Below are 23,571 nucleotides of genomic sequence, written 5' to 3'. Positions count from 1 at the left end.
AGAATTCACACTTCTTGAATTTGGCAAAGAGTTCTTTTTCCCACAGTGTCTGCAAAGTGAGACGCAGGTGTTCTTTATGTTCTTCCTCACTTGGTGAATACACGAGGATATCAATGAACACGACCACAAATTTATCAAGGTATGGCTTGAATATCCGGTTCATAAGGTCCATGAATGTTGCAGGAGCATTTGTTAGACCAAAAGGCATTACTGTGAATTCGTAATGTCCATATCTTGTCCTAAACACGGTTTTAGGGATATCCTCTACTTTGACTTTTAACTGATGATAACCAGATCTTAGATCGAGCTTTGAGAAAACTTTGACTCCTTTTAGTTGATCAAAAAGATCATCTATTCTCGGGAGTGGGTACTTATTTTTTATGGTGATCTTGTTCAACTTCTTATAATCAATGCATAGCCTCATGCTTCCGTCCTTTTTCTTTATGAATTGCACTGGGGCTCCCCACGGAGATGCACTGGGACGGACCTGATTCTTGTCCAGTAATTCCTGAAGTTGTTCCTTTAACTCCTTTAATTCAGCTGGAGCCATTCGGTATGGTGCCTTTGAGATTGGTGCAGCACCAGGGACCAAATTGATTTCAAATTCTACTTCCCTATCGGGTATCTCACCCGGTAATTCCTCGGAGAAAACATCTCGAAATTCTTGAACAATTGAAATATCTTTCATCTTTGGGACTTCCTCTTCTTTGATCTCATTGATAATTGCCAGATAAATTTTTTCTCCTCCCTTGATGGCCTTCCAGGCTTGTGAGGCAGATAACATAGATTTTCTTTCTTTGAATTTTCCGTGATATATGACTTCCTCTTTAGTCGGAGTCTGAAGTCTAATATCTTTCATTTGACAGTCTACTATGACATGATTTTTAGCTAACCAGTTCATTCCAAGACTGATGTCAAACTCAACCATATTGAGTTGAATCAATTCCACTTCAAAAGTTTGTTTGTTGATACAAATTTTACAGTTTCGATACACTTTGTTGATCTCAATTACGTTACTCGTCGGTGTTGCCACTCTTAACGGTTCACTAAGAATATCATGCTCAAGTTTAAGCTTCTTAGAAAATCATCTAGACACAAATGAATGTGTGGCACCACAATCAAACAAAGTATATGCAGGTATTTCATTGAGTAAAATAGTATCTGCCACCACTTCGTTGGTGTTATCAGCTTCCTCCTGGGTTATTGCGTACAATCGGGCATTAGTCTTGTTTTCATTTGGTTTTTTGGGTCCCGTCCCTTTGTCTTTGTTGTCTGGACAGTCCTTAATCCAATGACCCAATCTACCACATTTGAAACAAGCACCTGTTTTCCGATAACATTCGCCAATATGCTTCTGTCGACACGTATTGCACCACTTTCCTTCAGTATTGCCAGCACTATTAAAAGTTCCTCTTGAAGGACCACTTGAATAGTTTGGCCTTTTGAATTTGGGACCACTTTGAGCAGATTGACTGACCAACGATCTTTTGTTCTTGTTCTCTTCTTCACAGCGTTTGATATCCGTCTCTGCGCTCATTGCAGCGCCCATCAAGTCAACAAAATTGTTTGGCTTGAACACCTCCAAGGCCGATTGAATCTGATTGCTCAGTCCTTTCTTAAAGCGACGCATTTTCAATGTTTCATCATGCCTGATTGTCGGAACATAGGTTCCCAGGTTATTGAACTTTGAAGTGTATTCCATCAATGTCATATCTGGCGTCTGCTTGAAGTTTTCAAACTCGCTCAACTTCTGCAGACGAAACTCGGCTGGGTAGTATTGTTTCAAAAACTCTCTCTTAAAAGTCTGCTATGTGATTTGTTCCACCTCAGCCAGAGATGGTGACACCATCTCCCACCACTTTCGTGCTTTGTCCTCCAGAAACGGTGTTATAACTTCCACTCTCAATCCTTCAGGCACTTCCAGTAGGTGTAGTTGCGATTCGACTAGGGATGTAAACGATCCAAACCAAACCAAACAGTATCAGGCTTGAGCTTGGTTTGTTTAAGATTGTTTGAGGCTCGAGCTCGAGCTTGAGCTCGATTCGAGCTTCTATTATCAGGCTCGAGCTCGGTTTGTATTGAAATTACTGAGCTCGAGAAAAGCTCGAGCTCGGCTCGTTAAGCTCGTTTAGCATGTTAATCAAGCGAGGCTCGAGCTTGATTCATTAATAGCTTGTTTAGCATGTTTAACAAGCCTGACTTGAGCTCGTCTAGTTTTCGAGCTCGATAGGCATAGAATTGAGCTCGAGTTCGAGTTTGAGTTTGAGTTTGAACCGAGCTTGTTAAAAATTAAATATATCTATAAACTAATTTTAAATCAGACATAAAAATGTAAATTCATTCATAAATAACAAAAACGACACAAATAAGAGCTAAAAAAACATAAATCTGTATGTTATTGAACATTCCAAAATCATACATCTAGAATATTCATTATATACTAATATCACCAAAATCATACATCTAAAATATTCATTATATACATCTAGAATATTCATTAAATATAGTAGATCGAAGACAACACATCATTATGAAATGAATTCGACATAATTAACTTAAGTTATTTATTAATGTCAAATGACATATCAATTTAGCATGTAAAATTTTTAATTAACCTTCATAGACTAATAGTAAAGTTACTCAACTTGTATATGACTTGATTATGTAAATTTTTAGGGAAAAAGAATAAGTTGATGTATTTCTGTTAATTTATTTTATTTATTGTATTTTAAAGAACATTTAGTATAATGATATGCAAATAAGATTAAAAATGTAATTGTGACTAAATGATGTGAATTCATCATTTTTTCAAATATGTCTTGTATTCAATTCCTTCCATTGACATAAGTACTAATATTTTTATTTGTCCTCAAGCTTACGAGCCACCTAAACGACTCGAGCTCGAGCTTACGAGCCACCTAAACGAGCCGAGCTTGAGCTCGAGCTTGCGAGCCTATTATCGAACATGTTTGCGAGCTCACGAGCCGAATATCCTTAGGCTTGAGCTTGGTTTGATTAAATTTTCGAGCTCAAAATCGAGCTCGGGCTTGGTTTGATATGATTAACAAACAAACTCAAACGAGCTTTTTATCGAGCCGAGCTTCAAATAGCTCGCGAACGGTTTGGTTCATTTACATCCCTAGATTCGACATTCTTGAGCAAGTTATGGCTGACTTCCGGGTCTGGGTTCCCATCGAAAGTTGGAACGCGATTCCTTCTGAGGGATTCATAATGGTACTTAATTCCACGCGGTTGTGGTTCCAGTGGCGGCTGAATGACGTTGGCAAGGGGATTCACGATTCCTTGCAATGTGGCGGCTAACAGGGTAGCTGTGGCCATCCTGTCTTCCGGGCTGAGGGTTACCCTTGGGGGATTTGCATCCTCGTTTTGGTTAACTCTTCTGGGGTTTCACTTCTTTCTTGGTGGTCTGCCTGCCATTTCTTATAAACATATATTTTATTAATTTATTTGCCACAATGTATAATCAAAATAATTTCATTAAAATTTGAATTTCGTACAATCAACAGTTTCAAAACAAATGATTAATCAAATAATTCTAGATACAAGCGATGCCTAATCTAGAGCTCTCTCTCTATTCGTCTATAACTTCACCGTTTCCTACCGCCTCATTAATTTCTTCCTCTTCAATAGGATTTTCTTCTTTGTTAACTTCGAGTTCTTCTAAGAGCTCCTCCATATTGATCATGTTATTCTGTAGCTGATCAATAAGATTTTGTAACTGTGTGTTGTGGTGGTCAAGGTTGTTTACTTGCTCCTGAAGTTCCTGTATTGTTGATTGGCTTACTTTCTCATCGATTTCTTGTTCCTCGATCCGTTCCTCGAGACGGCGTTGGGTTTTGAGAAGGCTATCATCCCGGATTAGGAGTGTAAGAATCCTATCCTGAGCTTTGTTCAACTCTTGCTTGGTGATCTCGTGTCGACGCTCCGACTCTAGATGATAAGCAGCATAACGTCTAACGTCCTCGCGTAGTCTCTTCTTTTCCTTTCTGGCTTCACGAAGATCCTCCATCATGCATACGTTATTCCCATCCAACTGGTAGTTATCTCTATCGAGTTTTTCATTTTTTTCTTTCAATGTTTTAATTTCTGTCTGCTTTTCCTGAAGTTGTTTTTGAAGTTCATTTATAATGCCTTGAAGATCCATGTTTGTTTTCCTACAAACAAAAAAAAAACATAATTTTATTGATAGTATCCTCATCAAATTTTAAATATGCAATAAGATAATAGAAAGTTTCATTTAAAAATAATTTGATACACATAATATTTTCTTAATCGCAATTTTTTACAATCCAGATACTTTTATTATAATATTGATACTAATCTAGTCTATCATCTCTCCTCCGTCGCTATCACTGTCACTGTCGTCGCCTTCCACCTCCATCGGTGCTTTCTCTTCCTCTTCTATATTCTCTGTCACCAGATGCAGGTAGTTATTCTGATCTTGGAGTCTGTCCATAGTACCGTGGAGCTTCGAAATGTGTCGATCCTGCTTGACGTTGAACTCCTCCTAGCGCTGACGGGCCTGAGTAGCATGTCCTCGCTCTATCTTTACTCTCTCCAGCAAATCCTTGTTGAGTGAAGCTAAGCACGCGATGCGAGCTAAATCAGTCGGTATCCGTAGAAGTTGGCTCTCAGCCAAGTCCAAATGGTGAGTCAATCGCTGTACGTCAGTCTCTAGTATGTGCCTAATTTCACTGAGCTCCTGCTTTTCCAGTTTTTCCTTAGCCAGTTGCGCCTTCAAAGTTGCTATCTCCCTAGCTTGATTCTTTATGGTAAGCTGACGCATACGAAGGGCAGCCTGAGCGCGAGTACGTGGAGCAGCCATTTCCTAGGATAAAAATCGAGGTAAAGAATCAGAATCGTATAAAGGATATAAAGGAACAAATAATAGAAAAAAAGTTGTCGTGGAAAATTTTCGATACTAAGGATTGCGGAACGATTGAAGGGATAGATTTTTGAAGTTGTTCGAAAATTAGGAAACAAATGAAAGTTGGACTCAGATTGGGATATACTAGGTTTTTGCCAAAATTTAACAAAAGATTGGGATATACTAGGTTTTTGCCAAAATTTGACTTTGTTAAATTTTGGCAATCAAAATCCCAGTGGGATTAAGCGGCTCTCATACCACTTAAATGTCATGCCCCGTGTCCGAAGTGTCGGTGACATCCGACATTGTTTAACAATTACTTGAAAACAATTAAGCCTCGTATCAAAATGCCAAAAACCAATCTTTTCATAAATTAAACATTGTTTTTACAATGACGATAGAAATAAAAATACATCAGAGTTGCAATGGCGGAAAGTGAACAAAAGAGAAATAAAGTCTTAAATTCCGGAAACTTGTCTGTCGATCACCATCCCCAAAACGCATCCTGCTCCTCCTCATTCAGTTTTTCCTCATTTTTATCTGAAATTTGTAATGGGTGAGTGTTTTGGGAAACACTCAGCAAGTGAGGGTCGATCGATATCCAATTATACATATAGAACTTAGTCTTTAAAACATTTCTTTAACACACTTTAAAATCTCATTACTTTTAACTTACAGAAACGAATCGAATATGAAACAAAGTTATCAGACGAATTCGAGCAATTCAGAAGCAGATCAGAACGATTCAGTACAATTCAGAACAAACACAACACTGTTACTCATCTCATTTCCATGGTCAAATTGTCCCCAATATGTTAGTCCTTTAAGGGGTGAGGCCAGAACACAGTTTTATACCCACTGATAGAGGCCAGGCAGAACATGATTTTATACCCACCAATGGGAGACAGACAGAACTACAATTCTCGTCCCATTTCGAATTCGAATCGTGACAGTGCCACACAGAATTCAAAGTTTACCAGACAGAACGTATCAGAATTTTCAGATATCAGAGCTTCAAACGGATTCAGCGGAATCATAGAATTTCGAAGCATAGAAGAAAACACATAATTGATCGAAATTTTAAACAGACAGACATCATATTTTCAAAATAAAGACACACATACATGCATGTCATAACTTATATATTTAAGTTTTTAAAATACAAACGAATCTACACAGCAAAAACTAACTTACCGATTTAGAGGTAGAATCGAAAATGCAGACTTTGGCACGAACTTGTTTTCTCGAAAATTTTGCAGCACTTCGACGTACTCTTTACAAATACTTTCTTCACTCCGGCAGCACCTCGACGCAAAACTCTAGCACTTGAACCGCACGAGCTTCTTCACCTTCTTGACTTCAGCCGAGTGGTTTTAGGGTGAGGGGGGAGCCGAAATTTTGAGAGGATGTGGTGGTAAGGGCCGAAATTTTAAGGCTTTTTGGAATGGTTTTTCTATCACCCTTGAGCACTCTTTATAGTGTAATTTTTTCCCTTTTTTTGCCTCCCCATTGCCGCCCCCTTGGGCTCCAAGAAATTGAGTAATGGTGGTCAAAGTATACCAAGCACCAAAGGCCATCTCTTGCATCATAATTGTGTCCTGGTCTCCTAGCTCCTCCCTTAGCTCATTCATGGATTATCTCAAAGATCATTTCTTGCACCATTAACTTGTCCAAGCTTTTAGCTCATCCTTTAGCTCTCTTTTTGGTCTTGTAAGGACAAGCTTGGTTGAGCTTCTTTGAGCTGAAAGGTTAAGTCCTTGAGCTAGGGTTTTACTTCTCTAGTGACGACTCTTTGATGGATGTGGTTACTTGCAGCTTGGCCTCCCGTTGAGTCAATCTTCGAGCTATGAATCTACTTCTTCGAGTTAAGCTAGCTGAAATCTAAGTTCATATTTAAGTTCTATAGTTAGAATGAAAGTTGTTAAGCTTAGATTAAGCTAAATTTCAAGTTTGGATTTCTTACATAATTCGCTTTGGATCGAAATTTTTGGGTTCTCACAAAGGACTCCTCCCAGCCCATGATTTTCGAGTCCTAGCATGGCTAGGACTCTCCTCCTGACCCCTCACGGACCATAGCCAAGCTCTGGCCCCAACCAAACCCAAGCCCAGCCACACACCCCATAAAACCGAACCCAACTCTTCCATAACAGAAAGATGGCAACAGTTTGTTTTCTATCATGATGCAATGTGTTTGGGTGTATTATTAGGACCCTAAAACTTGTGAAAAACGTCCTTGATCAATACCCTAGCCATTGTCGCCCCTTAACACATATTAAACAAGTTTTTTGGATGAAAACACAAGCCTTAAAAATCACCTATGATGCAATTCCGAAAATATAACATGATGCAACTCGTTTTTCATGCAAAACACATTTAAATAAATACTATGGTGTGATGGATGTGTAAAAGGAGAATTATTGGGTTTCTTTGCGTATTTAACGCACGAATAAACGTCGACGAATCAAAGAACGTTAACGACGAGACCTTGGCTTGAAATCCTAAGCAAAACTTGATGCTTTTCCTTGAAGGATATGTGTGTGCCGTGTGATATCAAGTGTTTTGGTGTGCCAAAAATATGAAATTGGCCGTGACAATGAGGGGTTGGGGTGGGTTATAATATATTTTATAGGTAATTAATCACTAATTAGGCTTAGGCCCATTAAGTAGGTATTTAGGCCCATTAGTGCTTAATTAAAAGTTTAAAAATAATTTTGCTTAAATAATTTTGTGAATTTATTAGCCGGTTTGTCAAAACGTTCGTATTTTTGTTGAAAATCCAATGCCGATATAAATTACGTCCCGGCGTATAAAATCACCTCAAAACCCCTTATTTTCAAAAATATGAAAAACATCACCCATATTTTAAATAATTAAAAATAATCATTTAATAAAATTTTTTTTTACGTTTTTCAGGCCTCGGTCTCCGTTCCTCGATCGCAACTTGAATAATCCTTAAAAATACAGTTTTATACATAATGATAGTAAAATCCTATTTAACAAATAATCATGCATGTCACACAATCAATTAAGCAATGAAAATAATTTAATTAGCCATTTTTCAGAATTCTTAGATTTGCATGCAGTTGGATTACGTCGTATTAATTTTAGACCTTACAAGGTTGTTGTGGCTTTTGCTGTCCTGGCTTTTTTACTTGACCTTAGGGCTTTTGAGGCCCTTGAGGTCTAGGAGGACCCGTTTATGACTTCTTGTTTGGTTGATTATTATTTTGATGTTGTGGTCTCTTGCGCTGTATCTCAAACTCAATGTTTTTTAAAGATTGTTCAGATTGAAAATGCATAAGTGGTAGCAGTAGCATAATTCACGAGACACATCATCATCACATTATTTTGTATGGTAGGTCGTAGACCATCCATGAAGTGTCGAATCTTCTCTGCATCATGCCTCACAATAAGGGGTACAAAGTGACAAACCCAATCAAATTTCTTCACAAATTCAGTAACAGAAGCGTCTCCCTGACAGAGAGTCATAAATTCCCTTTTCAATCGTCCTCTAACATCAGCAGTAAAGTATTTCTCATAGAAGATCTCCTTGAATCGAGCCCAGGTAAGTGTAGCAAGATTAACACCATGCTCAGCTCCTTCCCACCATAAAGAAACATCATCCCTAAACAGGTAAGTGGCACATCTCACACGATCAGCATCCCCCATATTCATATAACAAAAATGTACCTCGAGTACACGAATCCAAGCCTCAGCAACAAAGGGATTGGTGGTGCCAGAAAATTCCTTCGGCCCTAGCCGCCAGAACTGATCATACACGTCATGCTGTGGCCTAGATGCCTGCTGTAACTGCTGCTCGAAGAAATGATCCATCCCTTCTAAAGCACGAGTAGCAGCATCCCCATTAAGAGGTGGAGTGGCGGTGGATTCTCTTGTCGGTTCTCATTATTCTGAGCCTGATTCTCAATAATAGGGGCACGTTTGGGAGGCATTTTATCTGAATTATTTCCAAATTCTAACGTAGCCAACATGCATTTAAATCTAAGTTTTCTAATCGTGTAACATATCCTAATTCATTTTAGCAGTTTAAGAATACAAAGCATATGTACTCGAAAAGATAGTATACAGGTGACGTAAATATATTATTCATATAATCATGCAGGTAATATCATATTAAATCATATCAAGTATGTAAACTTACAGATTGAGGCTTGACGACTGATCTTTTCGACGCTGATGCTGTCACAACCCTTTACAGGACCTTTGCTCTGATATCAACTGAAGCGTCTGCTATTCGTTTTACTTAAAAAGTGCTAAATTTTTTTTTAAACAATAAGCATCGGCCAAAACTTGCACCCACATGCATAAATATTTTTGACACAATTTAAAATAAAACAACCAACTAGTATTTAAAAATTAAAATCAATAGTCAAAACATGAAATCGTCATTTGTTTGGAATTCCTAAAATAGCAAAGTCGCTAACAACTAACAACCTCTCAAAAAAAAACATAAATAAGTAGTCGTAAAATCTTTAAAAAAAGTCTTAAACATAAATCATAAGTGCGGAAAAGTAGAAGCACTGGTCCTCAGATTATGTGCACCGACAGTCCAACGATGTCAACCATCAAGACTTTCAATATCATAATTATAAATATCACTTGCATCAATCACACCTAGTGAGTCTAAAGACTCAACAAATCATATTCTTGATAACAACATAATATGTATACATATCACATACAATAATGAAAAATAATTGTACTTAAAATAACATTTTCATGACATGCATAAACTTTAAACATAAACATTTTCATAAACATTTTCATATCAACATATTCAAATTCATATTCGTGTTTGTTGAATTCAGATCGTGATTGTGACTCGTATTCGTATTCGTATTCGTATTGGACAATGGATCCATCTAGAGAAAACCACAGTACTGGGCGGCGGGGACACCAGCGACACTCTCACCCGTCAACTGGGCCTTGGCCAACGTATTAACATATTAACATATTCGTATCCGTATCCAAAGAAACACGATCGTCGGGCTCCCACTGGGACCATAACCCTCGCGATATCTCCAACATATCATAATATTAGTCACAATCCCTTCACGTCCTTCAACATTTCGTATTTCCATCATTTAATAAAAACATGCATATCGTTTTTCTTTTAAACCAAGCACGCAACATATCTTTTAAATGTTAACGTTACATCATAAAAATCCATAAACATGTAAAAATCATAACTTAACATATAAAAATTCATAAACATTTAAAATAACCATATTAGCATATAAAACAGCATTCAGGATACTGCCATGATGTTTACTAATTTTCGGATGTAAAATTACCGTTTTACCTACAGACGTAAAATTTCACGTTTTTGACTTTTTCTTAATTTCATTGACTCTAACATGTTCCAAATAATTATTTAAGCCTAAATTAAAATTCTCATAATTTTATTTAGCTTAAATACTAGACTTTTAATTATTCGTTTTTAATGCGTTTTAATCACGAAAAATTCCAAACCTTAATATAAAATCCTAAATTTAAAACTTAGACTTTTTATAGTATTTTGGCCCTCGCGAACCATGACTCGACCCCCGTGAGCCATGTTTTGATTTATTTTCCAATTTAAAAACCCTAAGTTCAAGTCTAGCATTCCCCTCGAGCCAGCTTCTATTTTTGTCGAGCCATGCTCGAACCATCATGAGCCATCTATGAGCCAGACCCCCTATGGACCCTACTAGGTCCTTAGCACCCCTAGGTCCTGCCCCAAGCTCGAACCGAAGCCCCTACCTCAGCAGCAAGTGCCACGGCCGAGACCTCATGCACTAGGACTCTACGTTTTACCGACTAGGACTCTAACCACCGAACCACCACCAAGCCCTCCCTCTCTGGACCCTCTCTGGACTCTAACAGACCTAGCCCGGCCCCCTGGTCGAGCCACTTACCCCCTGGAAGCCCGCACAACCCGGCGCGTCCCTTGATGGCCCTCGGTAGCTAGGACTCCTCCCAGCCCCTGGTGCTCGATGCTAGGACTCTTTCTTTGACTCAACCATGGCCATAGCTAGCTCTTGTCCCACGCCGAGACCAAGCCAACCTTCACTTCCCAAAGACCGAGCCCCCAAGACACACACACACACGATTGGTTCCAACTTTTATTTTTTTATGTTATGCAGCGTGTTAGTTGTGTTCTTAGGACCCTAACTCGTGTAAAAACAACCCTTGAATGTCCCCTAATCATGGCAGCCCCTTCATGTGAGTAATCAACAAGTTTTTGTACAAAAATCATGTCTTAAATTCATATTGATGCATAAAAACAAAAATAATTATAAAGGGCATTTGTTTTTCATGTAATTCATACATAAATACATATTATGGTGTGATGATGTTTGAAAGAACTAAATATGTGTGTCTTTGCGTTTTAAATGCATGAATAAACGTTGGCGAATCGAAGAACGAGATGACAAGACGTTGGCTTGATTATCCTAGAAGTTTTCGAAACTTCCTACCTTGAAACCCTTGTGTGTGTGTCGTGTAAATTGTGTTTGAGAAAAGAGTTTGTCAATTCAAGGGGTGGGGGCGTGGGGTTTGATGGTTATGGGTAGGTGTTTGTATATTAAATACTTAATTAAACCATTAACAAGGCTTAGGCCTTTTAAGGAAGTTAATTAGGCCCAATAGTACTTATTCAAATATTTAAAATTATTTTATTTAATAAATTTTGTAAATTTATTAACCAGGTTGCCAAAACGGTCGTATTTTTGTTGAAAAACCAACACTGATAAAATTTAGGTCTCGGTGTATAAAATCACCTCATAACTTCTTATTTTCAAAAATAAGAAAAAGCATATCAATCAAATTTAAATAATTAATAACACTATTTAATAAAAACATTTTTCATTTTTCAGCCCTCGGTCTCCGTTCCTCGATCGCAACTCGAATAATTCTTAAAAAAAATATTTTAATGATTGTAAGTAGGAAAACTACTAAAACACCCTATAAACATGTCACATAATCAATTTAGCAATTTCAAATCATTTAATTAATCATTTTTCATATTTCGTATATTTGCATGCAGTTGGAGTACTTCGTCTTAATTTTTGTACCTTACACTACCGAGCCAAAATTGATGTTATTATGACGCAAGCTGAAAGCACCAACTGATTGCCCAAAACTAAACCATTTCAACTGGTTGCCCAGCTGATAGGTAGTTCAGCAGAAGACCTTCAGAAGCTCGGCCAGCTGATGAAGAGCCCAACTGATGAAGAGCCCAGCTGACCAGTTCAACTGAAGCAATGAAATCAGTTCAGCTGACAGGCCAACTGATTTAACCAAACCAGTTCAAGACCAGTTCAGCTAACCAGTTCAGAGCATCAGCTAGGAGCCAAATAGTTTGCAGATCATGACAAGCTTATATAAGTGGAATCTAGCTGTGCACATTTAAGGAAAAAAATTGTCCAGTCAAAGGACAATAATGAACGTTACAGCAGAGCTTAAAGCTGAGTGGGATTGTGTTGAAATCTTAATTTCGGAGTTTGACAAATTAAGCTAGAAAAGATTGAACAACTGATCGAGAAAACTGAAGGTAACCGAACTGAAGATTCGTAAACTTATAGTTGTCCGAACTGAAGATAAATGCATATATAATCAAAGGCAATTGAACTAAGCTAAGCTAACTGAACTGTGTAGTCAACTGGACGATTAGTTAAGACTGATCAGTTACACAACGATCAGTTAAGACTGATCAGGTATACAACAACCAGTTAATCCTATCGGCTATAAAGAGTCCATTGATAAATAAGCTTGACATGTTATCAATTAAGGAATGTAGCTATCAAGCGACAATTTGTACAAGAGCATACTGCAACTTAAAATGGGAACGCCACATATCAGAAATTCTACAGTGTACGACTGTTAGAGGAATGTTGACGTGTGCAACAGATATAAAGTTTCAAAATGCATTCAATGTTACCGTTGGAAGAAAAGCCTATAAATAACCGAGAAGATCAGCTGAGACAAAGTTACGAGTTACGAAGTTACCGAGTTATTGAGTTTTTCACAAGCTACCAAAAGAACACACAACAAATGTAGAACCTGTAAATCAGACTACGTATAAGTCATGCATAATTCTAGTATTTAAATTAAAATGATTTTATTGCATGAATATTTAAATCATTTTCTTTAAATTTATTTATTTCATGCGGTAGTTTAATTATTAGCTTTTCAGTTAATTAAGTGAAGCCGGACTGGAGTTGGAGTAAGAGATAAATTTTAATATTTAGAAAATATTCCTAGAATTTATTTAAGTCAAATAATAAGGGAATTTAATGTAAAAGAAGGTTTAAGGAATTATCTAAATAAGTTGAGTTAAGTAGTAAATAAAGTTCAATAATTAATTCCTTAATTCCCTAAAATATTTAATGGGTAGATAAAACTCTAGAGATTTAAAATTCAATATTTAAGAAATATTTTCCCTTAATTTTACTTAAGAATTTCGGCCCTCTCTATTTAATTTAAGAATAGTTGTCAATCCAATTATTTAATATCTTCCCTTATTCATTTTCTTGGGAGATAATTCTATCACACTAAATCTTCAATAATTGATAATTAAGCAATATTTGTGCCTCTTTTAATCATCAATTTTCGGCCCTCCATTTAGAAGATTCAAACTATTTTGACAAATCATTTTCTTATTATTTTTCCTTAACCTTTTCATGATAGATAATTCCCTCAATTTAAATCCTCATTTAATTAAGCAATTCTCTACCCTCATGTTTGGTTAAAATTTCGGCCCTCTTCCTATTTAATTTAAAAATATTTGGCCACCCTTCACTTGACCTTTTCCTTATCCATTTTTGGGAGATAAATCCCTCACCTTTTAATTCCCTAATAATTATTTATTTAAAACAATTTCCTACCCTCCCTTGATTGATAAAATCGATCACCTCTCTCCTTTCTTTTAAAAGATTTAAACTAGTTGACAACTCATTCTTTATTATCTCCTTAATCTTTTCTAGGTAGATATTCTCCCCACCTTTAAATCTCCAACCAATAATTTATTTAAGCAATTGTTTCCCTTGTCCCTAGACCATAAAAACGTTCAAATGCAATCCTTAATATCCCTCATAATCCCTTGATATCAAATAATATCACAACCATTTCCTTATTCCTCAATCTCTAAGATAGAAAAGAATTACCTTGCCATTTAATCTCCCACAATCTTGCAACCTCCCATTTTATTTTCCCTAGCCATCTCTCCATCACCATACTCGAAATTTCAGAATATTTTGAGAGAAAATAATCGAGAGGTAGCTAGAGAAAAACCGAGAGAAAGAAGATAGAAAAGAGCACTCCTCTTCCTCCTCCGCGCCGCGTCGTCGTTTCTTTTTGTTTTCTTCAAAACAAAAACCAAGGCACGTATATATTCTTATTTGCTCTTCAATCAAGTCGTATTCTGATTTTTAAACACCACATGATCATGATTTTTCAACCAAAACCGAACTACATCAACCTATTTTCAGAAAATGAACATGCAGAATTTTTCGGTTTTCCTTTGTACCTCATGGGTTGGTTGTTTCTGGTGATTTCAGGGTGTGGTTCGATCCTAGGCCCCAAAGGCTGCATCTATACATGTACTAGGACATGTTAGGATCATATTGGTCCAATAGTTCAAGCCCATGCACGCTGGAAATTCAGTTTTGACAGCAACTCACCCTTAGTGCCATATTGTGCATCGATTTCTGTTGCTTGCTGTCAAGGGAGTGTTTCTGATCTTGACTGCCCTAGGGGCCTATAGCCATGGTTAGAACACCTCCCTATCATGTCTAAGACGTGACCAAGTTGCCCTTTTGTGGCTTGGTCCATGGTGAATTGGTTTTCAAATCAAAAGAAACAAGAACAGCCCACGGTCCCTTCCCCTACTGCATGTGATGTTTCGATTTTTGTGGAGTGGTGTGGAGCTTGGTTGGCCTCTGGCCCTTAGCCACGGTTCATACCACACCCCTTGATATCTAGATCATGCCATGGTCAAGCAAATGGCCACTGGAAGGATCCATGACAACGAGAACCATAGCAACATCCCACGCGCAGGTTTAGTGTTCGGGTGAGATGTTTGGCATGTTTCTGGAGTGGTTCGAATTGTGGCTGGCCTAGGGCCCTTAGGCATGGTTCAAATCATTCCTTAGGACGTCGGTACAAGGCTCTGGTTGGTGGTTCAAGCCCCAATGGCCGGTAGTTCCGAAAACAACGCAAGCAAACACAAGCGCTGCCGCTGGTATTCTGGACAGCAAGTTTGCACTTCGGTTCAGAGGCTCATTTGAGTTCTTGGTTGGCTTTTAGCCTATGGCCTTGGACTGAACAGTACCTCATCAAGTTAGGAAGGTCATGTTTTTGGCCATTTGTGATTCAGATCATTTTAGAGGTCGTACGAGAATTTACGATGCAATGTGCCAAAATGACTCTCGAAAGAGCGTTTCACGTTTTTGGCCTCCATTCACTAAATTTCAAGTACTGTAAATTTAAGAGCATTATTTCATCATTTTAAGAGTATTTTAATCATGACTAAACGTTGGTTCGGTGTTGGTTCGGGTTGGCTCGTAGTCATGATTAAATACTAAGTCAGTGGGCGTAATTGTCTCGTTTTTGGATTCAATTACAAAGTGTGGTCAAGTAAATCATTTGCATATTTTTCATGATATAATTAGGTCGCAGTAAGCCTGGGAACGGTCCAACACTTACGGTAAAATTTATACATGATATTTAATTTTGTATTTAATTATATTACGTGCAAAAATGTAAAATATTCATTTTTGAGATTTATGTGATATTGCTTGGGGCCACTTCGCTATTATTATTACTTCACCCTGTGGTCACTTACCGGTTCAGTTCAGTTCATCCCGGTGGCTACTTACCAGTCCCACCCAGTATACTGTGGCATTAGTCTGATCAGACGTACCCTATTTCATTCGGTCGTCAGTTACCGGTCAGTTCAGTTCAGTTCAGTGCAGTTCAGGGGGCTACTTGCGTATAACATAATCTCAACAGAAATTTATTACACGTTATTTTATGACAGGGCTCTACGGAGCAAACATTTCACTTACTACTTTCAGTTCAGTTCAGTTCAATTCAGTTATGCACGTAATATTAATTATTCATGATGCGATTTTCAGTTCAGTTATGCACGTATTACATTTACTCATGACATGATATTTTCACTTTGCATGCGATTTTATTGTTATTACTTGTTATTTATGATATATGCATGCTGAGTCTTTAGACTCACTAGACTTGATTGTTGTAGGTACTGATGAGTTCGGGACCGAGGGCGGGAACCAGTGAGCCATCGAGGGTCGGCAGTAGTGGAACCCGAGGACCTCATTTTCAGCATTTACTATTTTAGGGCTCAAACATTTTTCTCGTTGATGGATTATTTTAAATTATTATTTTGCAAACAAACATTTACTTCCGCTGCTATTTTGAACATCAAACTTTATTTATCATTTTATTTATGAATGAAGCATTTTAATTAATGAAAAAAAAAATTTTCAAGTACGAATTAAGAGGCCGTTACAACAAAGCTTTTATCAATTACAAGAAGCTCTCGCTTATTAAATTTATTCATAGCTTTCAGGCTATTTTTTAGAGCTTAAGCACAAACACTCATTGTTGTTATATTCGATCTCTTTAGAGATCAGTTGTGCTGAAAAACTACATCAGTTGAGTAATGATAAAATTGTATTGATACTAGAAGTTTCAGTTTAGCAGTGTTAAGTCCAAACTGAAGTGGGTTTGTACAAATCTTTGTATAGATCAAAGTCTTTTAGTGAATATCCTATCTTTGAGATAGAAGGGTTGACGTAGGAGTATTTGAAATCTCCGAACATCCATAAATCTTGCATCGTTTATTATTAGTTTTATTATATCTGTCATTCAGTTTATTTCCTCACTTTTATTAGTTAACTGATTGATATTGACAAACAAGATTTCCGAATTCAGTTTATCACTAAACAGATTCACCCTTCGGAAAGTTGTGAAAATTGTCAAGTGTTTATTCAACCCCCCTTTCTAAACACTTTATCACACTCAACCGATCTTAACAAGTGGTATCAGAGCGATTGACTCTTGTTTCTGAATATTTCCATCCTTACATTTGAATACCATGTCTTCTTTCAATAAAATTCCAATGTTCTCCAGAGAAGATTTTGATGATTAGAAGATAAGAATGCAGGCTCACTTAGCTGCACAAGATGATGATATGTGGTACGTCATAACTGACGGACCAATGAAAGTAGTTAAAGCAAATACTGTTGTTCCCATAATTGATGGTTCACCACACCGCATCGACAAACCACGTGAAGAGTGGACTGCAGAAGATAAAAGAAAAGCCAATTTGGATAAAATGGCCAAAGACATTCTGTACAAGACACTGGATAAAATTACTTTCAGTAAAATAAAGATATGCAGAACAGTGAAAGAGATTTTGGAGAAACTATTCCAGTTGTGCGAAGGAAATGAGCAGACAAAAAAAAAAAACTTTCTGTTGCTGCTCAGAAATTTTATAATCTTAAAATGAAGACTGGAGAGTCCATGAACGAGTATGATGAAATAGTCAGCAGCATTATAAATGAACTGAATGCACTAGGAAAGTGGTTAAAGGTCTTCCCAAGGAATGAGATGTCAAGACCATGGCTATGAGAGAGTCAAAATACCTGAATAAGGTTGAATTGCATGACTTATTTGCTGATCTCAAAGCTTATGAGTTTGAGCTGCGGACAAGGGAAGGAGAGCATTCTACACCAGCAGTTACAACCACTCTTAGTGCTCATAAACTGGAACAAACTAGTTCAGGTGAGAAAGCTGCAGATCAGCTAAATAATAACGCTATGTCATTATTTGTGAAGAAATTTGGTAAATTCATGAGAAGAAACCAAGGTTCATTATAACGACATTATCAGAGGAACAATTCTAAGGAAGAACCAAACTCTTGCTTCAACTGTGGAAAGCAAGGACACTTTATTGCTGACTGTCCAAAACCAAAGAAGGACATTAAACATTCAACCGAAAAGGGAAGAAATCGGTTGAATACAAGAGAAGAGATAGAAATGACAAAAGATCATTCAAGAAGAAACATGAAGTCCTACTAGATGAAGAAAGCAAATCAAAATGGGCAGAGACTGATAGTGAAGAGTCAGATCTGAGAGCTCGAGCAGCTCTAGTGATGATGAAGAAGAAGTTAATTGCTTGATGGCAAATGATGCAGAACTGGAGTCAACAAGTGAACATGTATTTGACTTCAGCTCTACTGATTTTACACGAGAAGAACTCATTACCATACTGCATGACATGGTTAATGGGTATCACAAACTTTCTCTGTCATTTGAAAAAGCCAAAGCTGAGCAAAATGATCCCGAAGACAACAAAACTGCAACTGATGAGTCAGTTGAATTGTTGAGTCTGAAAAGGGAGATTACAAAGAAAAAAGCTGAAATGACAGAAGACCAATCATTGATTCAACAGTTAAAAACCAAAATTTCAAAACAAACTGACTTGATTCAGGCTTGGAATCAGTCATCAGTCACTCTGACTGAAATGAAGAGTTTGCCAAAATCAGTTGCTGATAATATTGGTTTGGGCTTCAATAGCATTGATAAAACCTCTGCAAGTGATACACTGCCAAAGTTGAATGAACACAAATGGAAATACATTAAAATTTTGAAATCAACAGTGGTACAAGAAATCTTTGAACCAAGTTGTAAGGTCCAAAATTAAGACGACGTAATCCAACAGCATGCAAATCTAGGGAATATGGAAAATAGTTAATTAATTGATTTTAATTGCTAAATTGATTATGTGATATTTTTATATGATGTTTAGTAGTTTTTGTACTTAAATGAATTAAAATATAATTTTAAGGATTATTCGAATTGCGATCGAGGAACGGAGACCGAGGGCTGAAAAATGGAAAATAATTTTATTAAATAATTGTTTTAATTATTTAAAATATGGTTGATGCTTTTTTTTATTTTTAAAAATAAGGAGTTTTGAGATGATTTTATAAGGCGGGACGTAATTTTTATCGGTGTCAGATTTTCAACAAAAATACGAACGTTTTGACAACCCGGCTAATAATTTCACAAACTTTATTAAACAATAGAATTATTAAGCACTAATGGGCTTAATAAGCCTAACTAACCTAGTTAATGGGCCTAAGCTACCATTAGTATTTTATTTACTATTTAAAATACAAAACTCATCCCTTACCAAACCATAATCACACGCCCCACTCCCCTTCCCCTCTCAAACTCTTTTCTCCCCTCTAAAACACACGCACACTTGCTTGAGTTTTGAAGAAAAGGCCACGGTTTCTTAAGGATTTCAGCCTAGGGATTTCATCGCTGTCGTTTTTCGCATTGCCATCGAATATTCGTGCGTTATTTACGCAAAGGCACGTCATTCTCTTTTCTTTACTCATCCATCACACCATAATATTTATTTAATTATGTTTTGTATGAAAAACAAGTTGCACCATTGAATATTTTCGTTTATGCATCAAGGGTGAATTTAAAAGCATGTTGTTTTGATCAAAATCATGATTTTTATATGCTTAAGGGGGCTGCCAAGATTTGGAGTGTAAGGAGCTTTGTTATACACGATTTAGTATTTATTTACTATTTAAAATAAAAAAACTCACCCCTTACCAAACCATAATCACACACCCCACTCCCCTTCCCCTCTCAAACTCTTTTCTCCCCTCTAAAACACACGCACACTTTCTTGAGTTTTGAAGAAAAGGCCACGGTTTCTTAAGGATTTCGGCCTAGGGATTTCATCCCTGTCGTTCTTTGCATCGCCGTCGAAAATGTTCATGCGTTATTTACGCAAAGGCATGTCATGCTCTTTTCTTTACTCATCCATCACACCATAGTATTTATTTAATTATGTTTTGTATGAAAAACAAGTTGCACCATTGAATATTTTCGTTTTTGCATCATGGGTGAATTTAAAAGCATGTTGTTTTGATCCAAATCATGATTTTTATGTGCTTAAGGGGGCTGCCATGATTAGGAGTGTAAGGAGCTTTGTTTTACACGATTTTAAGAGTTCTAGAACATGCACAACACGCTGCACACGATGAAGAACACATGCTGGAACCATATTTTGGTTTTTTGTAAACAAGGGCTCGGGTTCAAGGGTTTTGTTGCATGGCTTGGCTTGGGTCACGGCTGGGGCTTGGCTTGGGTCATGGAAGGAGTCCTAGCCACACTAGGACTGGAGAGAGTGCTGCTCGTGCAGGGATAAGGGGCTCGGCCAGGGGGGTTCAGTCTAGGATAAGGTGAGTCACTAGGGTTCTAAGAGGGTGATCAAGGGTCTGGTTCAGGGGCTGGTCCAGTGGCTAGAGTCCTAGGCGCATAAACAAAGAGTCCTGGTCTATGAGGGGTTCTCGGCCATGGCATGTTCTGATGTTGTGGCTTTGGCTAGTGCTTGGGTTCAAGTCCTAAGGGTTCACGAGGGTCCAGGGGAGGGCTGGTTCGAAGTTGGCATAGGTTGGCTCGAAGGTGGCTCGATGAAAAACGATCATGGTTCGAGGGTTAGTAGCATGGTTCGAGTTAGGGTTTTCTTAGGGTTTAAAACTCGAAACATGACTCACGGGGGTCGAGTCATGGTTCACGAGGGCTAAATAAATATAAAAAGTCTAAGTTTTTAATTTGGGAATTTTATATTAAAGTTTGAATTTATTCGTGATTAAAACGCATTAAAAATGAATAATTAAGGAATAATTGAAAGTCTAGAATTTAAGCTAAATAAAATTGTGATAAATTTAATTTAAGCTTAAATAATTATTTGAGATGTTCTAGAGCCAATGAATTAAGAAAAAGTTAAATTCGTGAAATTTTACGTCTAGGGGTAAAACGGTAATTTTACACCCTAAAAATAGTAAATGTCATGGCAGTGCTCTGATTGCTGTTTTATATGCTAAAATATTTATTATAAATGTTTATGGATTTTTATGATATAATATGGACGTTAAAAGACATGTTGCATGCTTGGTTTAAAATAAAAACGTTGTATGCATGTTTAATTTTTATAAGTGATGAAAATACGAAATATTGAAGGAAGTGAGGTAATTGTGACTAATACGAATACGTGATATGATGATATGTTAATACGTAGGTCAAGGCTCAGTTGACGAGTGAGAGTGTAGCTGATGTCCCCGTCGCCCAGTATTGTGGTTACATGTAGATGGATCCATCGTCCAAATACGAATACGAATATGAATACGAAAGTAACAATTAACGATCTGAATTCAATGAAAATGATTATGAATATGATGAATATGAATATTTCGATATGAAAATGTTTACGAAAATTTTTATATTTAAAGTTTATGCATCTTTATGAAAATGTTATTTTACGTAAAAGTATTTTCACTGTTGCATGTGTTCTGTATATGTAATCCTTGTTATCAAGATTATGGTGCGTTGAGTCTTTAGACTAACTAGGTGTGATTGATGCAGGTAAGTTTGATAATAATGATAATGTAGGTCTTGATGGATGACTTTGCTGGACTGAAGGTGCACATAACCCGCGGACCAGCGCTTGTCTTTTTCCGCACTTACGTTTAGGTTTATGATTAAAGATATTTTTACGACATTTATTATAATTTTGAGTGGTTTTTGAGTGGTTGTTAGTTTTAGCGATTTTGCTAGGTTAGGATATGCAAATGATTGACGTTTTTTTGTTGGAAACTATTTTCCTTTATATTTTTTAAATAATAGTTGGTTGTTTTATTTTTAAAATGGTCCAAAAATATTTTATATATTTATATATATATTTCGGCCGATTATTAGGAGGAGGAAAAAATTTCTAGTACTTTTTAAGAAAACGAGTAGTGGACGTTTCACAAGTAAACCTATTGTTCAACCGATTAAAAATATGAACAAAGCAACACGATATGGAATTGGATATAGCCCTGATAGTCCAACTGATTCAAAAAGCTTGTCACCTAAACGGTTCAACTACAAAAATCAGCACTCTAGGAATGATTATTACAATTACTACAATTATAAGCTAGTTCAGAATAGATATTGGAAGAACAATCAGTTGAAAAGGGTTAAAAGTCATATTGTTTCTCTTGCACACAACACACCTAACACACAGAAGTCGTGGAAAATAATTTGAAACACAGCAACTGGAAAGTCAGTAAGACTGATCCATGTCTGGGTTCCTAAAGGACTAATCAGTTTAGGACCCAAATAGATGTGGGTACCAAGATTATACATTGTGTGTGATTGCAGGTAAAAGGTACAACAAAAGAATCAATTTGGTACTTGGATTGTAGATGCTCGCGACACATGACAGGAAATGCTGAATTGCTATCCCAATTGATCAAATAATATGGTCCAAACATCCGTTTTGGAGACAACAATTAAGGTAAAACTGTTGGTAAGGGTAGGCTTTTCCATGGTAACATTATTATTAAAGATGTCTTACTGGTTGATAATTTGAATTATAATGCGACAATAATTTCTCAGTTCAGTTCAACAAACACACGTGTACAGTTAATAACTCAACAAATGAAATCATTATAACTTGCAATCGTTGTGGCAATATTTACAAAGTAAGTTGGATTGATCAACCTAATGCACAAGTATGTTTTGTAGCGTCAAAATCTTCTAAAAACTGGTTGTGGCATAAAAGGTTGAACCACTTAAATTTTAAGTCTATTGCTCATCTGAGTAACAATGATCTTGTAACTGGTCTGCCTAAAATAGAATTTTTAAAAGATAAAATTTGTTCAGTATGCCAGTTTGGTAAGCAAGTTAGATCTTCATTTAAAAACAAAGGTAGTAAATCTTCCTCCAGATGCTTAGAACTACTACGTATGGATCTCTTTGGTCCTATACCAGTAATGAGTTTAGGGGGAATGAAATACACCTTGGTAATGGTTGATGATTTTTCAAGATTTACCAGGGTTATCTTTCTTAAATCAAAAGACCAAACTGGTGCACATCTGATTAAGCTTTTCAAAATATTATTAAATGAAAAATCAGTTGGAATTGATAGAATAAGGTCTGATTGAGAGACTGAATTTGTAAGGCCCAGGAAATTTAAATTTACGTAACCTGAATGCATGCAATATAGGGTTTTACTTAAATTATGTGTTTATTTATTTTTATGCATTTAATGCATAATTATTGCATGGCTAGGATTAATTTCACGATATTTTAAAAGTTCACGCATTAGGGTTTCTAGATACATTTCGCGCTCGAACGAGGAACGGAGACCGGGGATTCATCAGGAAAAATATTTTTATTACTTGATTAATTTTAATTAATTAATATGGGGTGTTTTTAAGAGTGTTTTTTTAAATGGGCCTTGGCTGGGTATTTTTACCCGTCGGACTATATTTTTAACTGGTACACAAATTTTAACGATTCGTAGGACTTTTGAGGGCTCGGGCAATGCTTTCAAAAACGTACCAAAACAAAATATTTTTCGAGAGTATTATTAGGCTTTTTGGGTCTGTGTTAATGTTTAATAGGCTCATGACCTTTAATCCTTTTTAAAATATTATCTAGGGCCCATTAGTAAATATTTATACTAACCTAAACCTAGTTTTACTAACCATAATCAGTCCCTAAACATCATCAGCTGTCCCCTCCCCCTTGGCAGCAGCCTCCCCACGTTTTTGACAGCAGCAACCTCTAAAAATT

This window comes from Primulina huaijiensis, chromosome 5 (genome assembly GCF_012295235.1).
Source record: "Primulina huaijiensis isolate GDHJ02 chromosome 5, ASM1229523v2, whole genome shotgun sequence".
Taxonomy (NCBI): domain Eukaryota; kingdom Viridiplantae; phylum Streptophyta; class Magnoliopsida; order Lamiales; family Gesneriaceae; genus Primulina; species Primulina huaijiensis.
Note: the sequence above shows the minus strand (reverse complement) of the source record.